This window comes from Manacus vitellinus, unplaced genomic scaffold (genome assembly GCF_001715985.3).
Source record: "Manacus vitellinus isolate BGI_N305 unplaced genomic scaffold, ASM171598v3 scaffold_20_pilon, whole genome shotgun sequence".
NCBI classification, from domain to species: Eukaryota; Metazoa; Chordata; class Aves; order Passeriformes; family Pipridae; genus Manacus; species Manacus vitellinus.
Genome location: NW_021939471.1, coordinates 7,968,991 through 7,977,845, shown reverse-complemented (window position 1 = coordinate 7,977,845; position 8,855 = coordinate 7,968,991). Strand labels below are relative to the sequence as shown.

Genomic DNA, 8,855 nt, shown 5'->3' with positions numbered 1-8,855 from the left:
TTATTGGATTCAGTATGATTGAGCAGGCTGAGCATTAGAGCAGAGATCAGAATTGGGCAGTCCTGTCTTCATTGCTGGGACCTGCACTACAACCTCTGCTTGTACTTCTGTTTCTGAGTAGAAAGATGATAAGTGGCTTGTCAGCTCTTTGGAGCATAGACTGAGTTTTTGTCTGTCACTGTAGGACTGTCCTCCTGGCAGTTTTAGGCACATTTCTAGTGATAAGTTTCAAAACTTGAAAAATGTACATAGGTCTTTCAGGCCTTGGATTGCTGGTCAGTCTAAAGCTATTATTGTGATCCATCAGTCTCTGATGGATCACTAGAGTCACAAAATAATTATTCCTCCTTCCATTTTGTAAGGTGTGGGAGGTGCTGAACTTCAGCATGAGTAAATTCATATAAAGACAATTATTCTTTGCGAAGAATTGCAAATAATACTATAAAAAAGAATGCTTTATATGCTGAAGAAAATAAGAAAGACCACACAGAAAATTCTCTGTTGTGAATCTTGGCTGGATCTCATTTGTAGAAAAAAGAATAGGATTGGGCCTGTAATAAGTTAAGTGCCAGGGAATGCTCAGAGAACATCCAGCAGGGACTTCTGATCAAATCATTGCTCTGAATAAAAGAAATATCAGCTAAACCTAAGAAGGACTGTGTGTCATGCAGAAATCCAGGCCTTTATTGATAGAATATTGACGAGTAAACCAGGAATGCTGTTACCTGATGTTCCAAATATTGGTAAATTGTACCACTGAACAAAGTGAAACTTCAGTGTACTTTTTTTTGGGTCTGTATAAATCCACTTATATTTGTTTCTCATTTTAAAATCTGGTCTTCTAATGTACTAGCATTTTATTTAGATTGGTATTGTAAACAGCTGAAATTATTTTTAATTATTTTGTAATATATTTACCCAAGAATATGACTCGGATGTAGCTGGCAGTGAACAGCAGAAGATTTAGATTTGGTTGACTTATCCTCCTTTTCATACAAATGGGAATTAGCATTTATTCTTTCAGTTAGAAGTTTGATTATAATCTAGAGATTCTTGTTATAGTGTTGGCTAAAAAAAGTGTCACAAACAAGATGTTTTCAGTTTGTGTGCAGCTAAGAAAGTTTTGTTAAAGGTGCTGTTGTCCCAGGCCCGTAGGAATAGTTACTTTTTTCTGCAGTGTGAAGTTGAGTCCAGCAGACTGAACTTTAAGATCTTTCTTGAGCAACAAGCACTGGGGACTTGGGGAGACAAGTGCTCATTTATTGTATTTCCAAGTTTTGGAGATTGATCTAAACAGAATACATGTTGAAGATTCTTTCTAAAACACAATGAACAATTTATTGTTCATCTTGTTTGAAGAAAAGTATATACCAATTATTACCTCTGAAAAGAAATTGTGTATATATATCTTATGCTCCATTTTTGAGTAGTGGAAGGAAGTTTAGTCTTTATGAAATCAGCTCATTTTTTTCCTTGCTCTTTCATGCAGAACACTCAGCAAGAAGGCCAAGAGGCCCATCTTTGGAACATGAATTATTATTTAGGTGTTACTTTATAGTATGGACAATGAAGCTGATGTGGGTGGATAAAAGGGGATGAAACACAAGTAATGAAACACATCTAGTCTGTTTTCAGTAAATACCTTTGTGTATGCAAAGACCTTTATTTTTAGCACCCTGAAATAAAGGAACAGAAAAAATAGCAATGTTAAAGGAAATTAAGTGGGTACATATTAGATATTTTGATTAAGAAGTCACCTGGAGACTAGGAACTTTGAGAAAAGAATATAAACTGAACTTAAATACTAATGGGGCAAGTGGAGGCATTATCAGTCCAGAAACTTTTAAATGAGTCAGATGTGTTGCCAACAGCATAGCTTTAGAAAAGCTAGAACCTGATCTAAATTTATTTTATAGATATATAAGAGAATGTAGAAGTGCTGAGAAATTTTGTTCTGACAAATCTGTTTTTCTAATGATTATAGGTATTGGAGCCAACTTGTATGTAATGAGGTGCAATATGGCTATGGACACTCAAGAACTGGCTACACAAAGAGAAAGAGCAAGTGCCATCCAAGGCAGCAGCACAGGTGGTTGGAAGGACATGGGAATGATCACTTTTCCCCACGATGTGAAAAAAACTTTAAAGATAAAATGACAATACTCTGACTTTGCATGAATATATATACTGAATATATTTAATACTGTGTTCTAGAGAATACTTCCTGGGTGTCTGTCCTCAGCCAGCAGAGGAATGCTTCAAAGGATTGGCCCACAACCATGGAAAGTAGATGACTTAGATGGTACTAGCTGGAATCACTCTGGAGGACTGTAAACATTGTGTGCATTGATGAAAGGCACTGGGTAATTTTGCAAGAGAGGAAGCAATTTCCATATTATTTGATAAGATGCATATATGTATAATCATATATCTCAAACAAAGATTTTAAGTCTTGGCATTGAAAAACTTTCCTTAATTGAATTGGTGAAGTGTATGAACATAAATAATCCTAAAGCGCTGCGTTCATGGAAGCACAAATGAACACAGTGAATCTAGAATAATTTCCTGTTAATTACTGTGTTTTATTCCAATGGTTTAACTGGGAAATGGTGTCACATATTGCCATAGAATATCACAATTTACCTGCCCCTATCTGATGACTTTTGGCTTTAGTAACAAATAAGAGCATAGTCCTTTTCAGAATGGCTTTGAAGGCATGAGGTGAAAATTTTATTCAAAGATAGATAAAAATAATATATCTGTTTGGAAATACGCACAGTGAAGTTAACTGACCTGCTCAAGATATATTAAAAAAGTGTATCAGTAGTCAAGAGCACTTAAACTCCTGACTCTGTGTTCCTCTTTTAAATAATTTTTTCCAGATCAGTCTGCAGAATGGTGCTCTCACCCGTGACTGAGGCAGTCAACAGAACCGAAATACTGTGTATTTGTTTTTCCTACAATGAGTTTTCTTCTTGTAAGTAATTTACCCCTTTTAGGATTTTCTGGTTTGGTTTTTTAGATGACAGGAAGAGAAAGGAATGAAGTAGATAAAAAGGAAGGCGAGGTAAATCTGAGAGAAAACTTGTACATTTCTTATTGATACTTCAGATGGAAATGGACATCACCGTCAGTTAATGAAATGGAAATGTATGTATATTAAAAGGAGGTTTTTGTTATTCTTGCCGTGAATAGAATGCCATTAACTAACAATAATTGGTTACAGGTCTTGGAATTGGGGTCAGTGGCCAGGAAGAGTTCTTGTAAGAGATTTGTAAGAAATTTATTATTTCTTCTGAGTGCATAAAGCAAGAGATCATATGTTATGCTTCCTTCAAATAAACTCATTTGATGATTTACTTTGTGGGATGTAAGATTGTCAGTCCATGCTTTATGGAGACATTTTTGACCCCTTTTTAGTTTTAGTTTATATAGCAGTACTGATTTCTCTGCTGCACAGCAAATTCAGGTTGCTGTCTAAAAATTAAGCTTTGAATCCTGGATGAATATTTGTGAAAGTAGGCTTTGTATGTTCTTTCAAAAAAATCTTATTTGCCTAGAATTACATGTAAGAATATAGTTTACTTTGGAGAATCTATGCTGTGTTGCTGGCATTCAGCTATTGCAGGGGATGCTACGAAATGTACTAATGAATAAAATTCATTATAAATAATCCGGTGTTTAGGAGTCCTCTAAACCAGAGAGGGATTACAGTTAGTCAGATGAGCTGGATGCTGTATTAGCAAGGATACAATGACCCAAATTATATTTTCTGTTGAAAATATAATGTCAGATTACTCTGTTTTCATCTGTACAGTAAACTTTGAACTCATTGCATTTATAGGTAATTTTGCCACTGATTCCAGTAGGACAAAAATACAATATGCAGCATGGCTGGGAATTGTGCTGACTTTTCCCTTTGAATACCTGACTCTTATACCTTTTAGTATTATTACTATAGATTACTTTAGTCTCTTTTGTTTGTGCATGCTTAACTTATTTTTGTTTACTTGTTATGGTTTTTTGCTGTTAAGCACATTCCTTTTCAACTGCTTTGTAGCAAACATTCAGCAGTGTAAATAAACACCAAGGGAAAGTAGTCCTTTTAACAGCCACACAATAAACCTCCCAACATACAGAATTCATTGATCCTAATTATGCTGATCTCTGGGATGAGGCACCTCATGTAGTTCACTCGAATTCCTTACTGTTTCACAACAGCTGATTTTATCTGCTTTAGTATTGTTTCTGTGCCACAGGTACTAACTCCTATGTTGTTTTTTTTTTCTTCTCTGGTTGTTTGAAATAAGAGCCATATAAAGGCCAAAATAAGAGCCATGTTTTCTGACCTCATTTTGTCTTGCAGTTTGTTGTTGCTTTGTCAGATCTGATACAAGTATTTTTCCTGAAGTCCATTCTGTTGAAGTGTTGTCATTACTCAGATATTTTCCACTGGAAACTTGGATAGTCACTTTAGAACAAGCCACAAAATATGTGGATTTAATGGCAAAATCTTAGACCAACAATTTTAAACTTCAGGAGTGATCTTGAGTACTTAACTAGCATTAATTGAGGAGCCTGATTTCCAAATATTACTGTATTGTCTGGTAACTCAGGCACTTTTAATATAACATGATATGTTCACTCCAAAGTTAATCCATGAAAAAGGATCAGAAAAATTGGAAAGATGTGGTTGTTAAAATGGATCTGAGTTATGGAATCTAAGTTTTACTTCAGAATTCAAAATTCATTGAGGCAAACATAATCTTCTCAGGACAAATAAACCTCTTAGTGAAATCATGCTTTTTAGAAAAGCGTTGCCTTGAACAATATTATGCAGCTTCATGTACTTCGTGGTTTTCATCTCCGTGTGTTTAATAGTTAACAAGCTAACACAGATGAACAAAGGCTGATATGTGCTTTTTGACAACTTGGGATGAAGTGAGTGAAAAGCAGCATAATTCATATGAACAGCTTACAGGGAGGCTTTGCGTGTTATCCTAGCTGTTACCACTCAGCTGATCTCAAGAGTTATATCACCCTGACTTCAAGGGCTGGATGCATTTTGTGTCAGACAGTCTTATTCTAGAATAACATACAGCATAGTTGCATTTTTCTCAGAAGAAATGAAATTAAAGTGTGAGTGGGGGTAGAGCAGAAGATTTTTTTCTGTCTATTAAATTTGTGACGTATGACTGAAATTTCTAGTGATACACTTTGTTAAAGTGCTGGCACCTTCTGATAGTACTGCATGTTCTGAAGCTTTATTTCATGAATAAAAATTGTCCTGTTTGCAGGTCATATTAGTTTGTCATCTTTCAGTTTAATGCTTGCAGCATGGATATCTCTATTTGTTATTAACCCCTTCTAAAACTAACCTGACCAGAAGCATAATTTGTTACTGTCATCTCCTGAACACTTGAGCTTTCCTACCTCTTTGGTAAGAGAACCAGAGCCTGGCTTTTACCCTCTTATTCCTTAGCTTAATCAAATATATAAAGGAAGACCTAAGTGTATGCTGCTAACTGCACCAAGACGTTTCCCTGTACCCTGGCCTGTGTGTTTTTTTCTAAAGCTGCATTGTCAGAGTTCAAGTCCCCAAAAAGTGCTTCTACTTTTGCAGTTTCTGCTGCAGGGTGTGGTTCCTTAGCAATATATAACAGTTTAAGCTGGTGTAGTACTGTGCTCCTATTTCCATTGTTTCACCCTTTCCTGAGGATGGTCCTGTCCGTTGTGTGATTAGGGCCTGATTCTGCTTGAGATTAGTCACTCTTTTGGTGGTTAGTTTTCTTTGAAGTGCTTCTCTATTAGAACAGAATAAATAGCTTGGGATGGAGAAATGTGTGGGGCAGCAGCAGCTACAGTTCAGATGAGATTGAACTGCTATGGGACCTCTCCCTGAGAACACACCAAGGTTATAATCATGGGAGAAACTACTTTCTGTCTGTTGCAGCATGGTATGGCTCAAACTTATAAAGTTTTATGACATCATCTTTCACTCTCACTGAAAAGGACTCTATTAAATTTGTACTCAACAGTTAGGAGTTCCCAGTCATGTTCATATTCTATATGCTGGTTACTGTTAATGCTATAGCCTGTGAGGGTAGTGCATCTAGCATGGAATGCAAAAATGAAAAGTTTTTCTAAAGAGGAAGCAGTGGAAGAAGAAAAATATATGCCCAGCTTAATTGTAATGAGAAGACTTGGTTATAATAAATCTTGTGTTTAGATACTCCTTTTATTGTTACTCAGCTTAATGGTTTTTCGTATTTTCTCTGCTGAATCCTCTTTCTTTTCTTTTCTAGGTGTTTAAACATTATCCATGCATTTTGCACTGCGACAGAAAATGTCATTGTAGACCTGATTCCAGTGTTACAGTAGTGCAACTCAACTGACTTCTGCTTATGGGTGTGAAAAGTGAGATCAAACCTGGGTCACTACTCCAAGTGTTGTTCTCACTGTGCTGTGTCACTCAGTAAACAACAAGATACTGCCAGTAGCCCTCTAGCATCGATTTGAAGGGAGGTGCATCAATTCACCCTCTCCTTGTTCTTCCATTCTACTTGCAGGTAAGATTAGATGGAAACATCTGAGAAATAATAGAATTTACTTGTTGTAAAGGCGTTTTTGGTTTTGTAACCTCGATTAGTTGTATTTTACAGACCAATGCTGGTAGCAGGGGTCTTTGAGTTAGTCTTTTGGTATAATACACTGTGTGGTTCTGGGAAGTAGAAGAATAGGTGGGGAGGTGGCCTTCCAGAGCAGAGAGTTTGTATTACAGAATTTTTAATTGAAATAATTCCCCCAAATTATTCTCAAGGAGAAATATCTTCAAGTTTTCAGCAACATGAGGGTTTTTCAGGGTTTGGTTTTGGGGAGGGGTTGTTTGGGGTTTTTGTTTGGTTTCTTATTCTTTTTTTTGTTTGTTTTGTTTTAGAAAAGACACTTTTCTTTACAATTGCAATGAATCCTTTCTTGTATTTTACTTAAAATAGGATCCCATCCCACTCCATGAACATGAGTTTCACATCAAATTCCTCATTCTAGGAGTAGGCATTTAGAAATGCTCAGCAAGGACTCATTGATAACTTTCTCCTTTACCTCAAATTTTGGCTTCTGTTTTGTCACCTGTGTTTCCATTTACCTGTCCTTGTTTCATTTGGGAAATTGAATTTACTTCAATGCCTCCTCATTTGTCTGTGCAAATGAATGTTGGGTCAGACTCTGGGTTATTTTTATGTATGCTAGACTTAATTAAAATCCTAAAAATCAAGGTCTACTCCTTCTCATTCTGCTCACCTGTTGTGTTTTTTCTGGAACTGAGTAGCACTGAGTACTTAGCAGGTGTGTGGGAAGATGAGTAGCATGTAACTTCAGTTGCAATGCAGGCTGCAGTACAAAACCCTTGCTTGCTTTGTTGGTCATTTTATAAATTAGTTTGTAGAGCTACGTGGAACAGTATTTACTTTCAGCTTCTCGACATTTAGTAAATGCAGAAAATGCAGGTGTCGTTATTCGGGGGTCTCAGCATTTACGGAACTGTCTCTTTTTTAAATGGTTACATTACGGGGCTGCAGCTGGCTCCTCGAGTGACTCATACGGGCTTAGCATCATCCCTTTCGCTGTCTGTCATCTTGCCACCTGCTGGCAAGAGGTGCAAGGCTGCAGTATGTGGAAATCAGACTCCCTGCTTTTAGGGAAAGACTCTCTCCTGCTTTCAGTGTGCACAGTGGACCGAGTCCCACCTGTTTCCAACAAATCTGGGCTCTTTATGTCTCGAAGTGGAGCACTTTGCTTAAAATACCACAAGAATTTTCAGAGGGGTCCAGGTGTGCTAAACATTCAGCTTGAAAGAAAAAAAAAAGAGCTTTCCTAGCTCTTTTCTCAATATCCAGCTTAAAATGATTTTGTGCTTCATTTTTGAGGGGTGAGTCTCTTTTTGCTAAAATAAACAGTAAAACTTATGTTGATTTACAGCTTCGTTAAATTTGTGTATTAGAAATAAATACAAAGTTTACCTCTATCAATTTCAATGTTGTGTTGTAAAGTGGTCACATAAAATATTTTCTGTTAATTTTTTTTAAACAGTTACCACACCTCAGCATCTGAAACACGCTGAAACAGTTTCTCCGAATTGAAACAGAAAACAGCGCTTGTGTGTAGGATAGCACATGGTGAGTTTGCAGAGTTCCTCTTTAATGGCAACCACTGTAACTTTTAAATTCTTATAACCATTTCTAAACTACTTTTAAATGCAACCTTCAGTTCTTTAGAGTGTACTAGTGAATCAGTGCCTTCAAAGTTAATGAATAAAAGCTACTATACAACTGAGACAGGAATTCTGTAAGTGTCGGACAACTGCTCCAGTGACTTTTGTGACATTTAAAAACTTAATGTTTGCAATATTTTAATACTTTGGGTTTTTTTCCTGATTTTTCTTATTATGGGATCCTACTTTGATGTAATTTTTAGCTCCTGTTTGTACAGGGAAATAAGGTATTTTATTTTAATGATCTCTTTGCTATACTATTTGACTAACACAGGCCTTGTCACTTCCCTAAGGATGCCATTATTGAGGCAGTTATAGTACATGTTTTAATGACTACCAGTAGTAAATATATACTTATCTGATTCAAATTAAAAGTAAAGCATGATACAGCTTTTTTATATTTTCCCATAAGCAAGACTGTATTCTTTGAGATTTGTAATATAATGAAATGTGTAGTGTGATACAAGTTGAACTTTTGTTTTTATGCATATGTATAAATGTAAAGTATATAGGTATGCACACAAACATTCAAACATACCTCCTTCAGCAAAAACTATTACTTCATCATATGCTCAGAAATGCTGCC

General features: G+C 36.1%; 1 long non-coding RNA gene across 1 annotated transcript in view; it reads left to right on the top strand.

The window, feature by feature from the left end:
- Positions 1-8,085: 8,085 nt before the first annotated feature.
- Positions 8,086-8,855, top strand: part of LOC108639511 — a 77,531-nt gene continuing 76,761 nt past the window's right edge. Inside the window, exon 1 of the long non-coding RNA XR_001920579.2 lies at positions 8,086-8,174. This is a non-coding gene — a long non-coding RNA (uncharacterized LOC108639511). The remainder of the gene's footprint in view (positions 8,175-8,855) is intronic.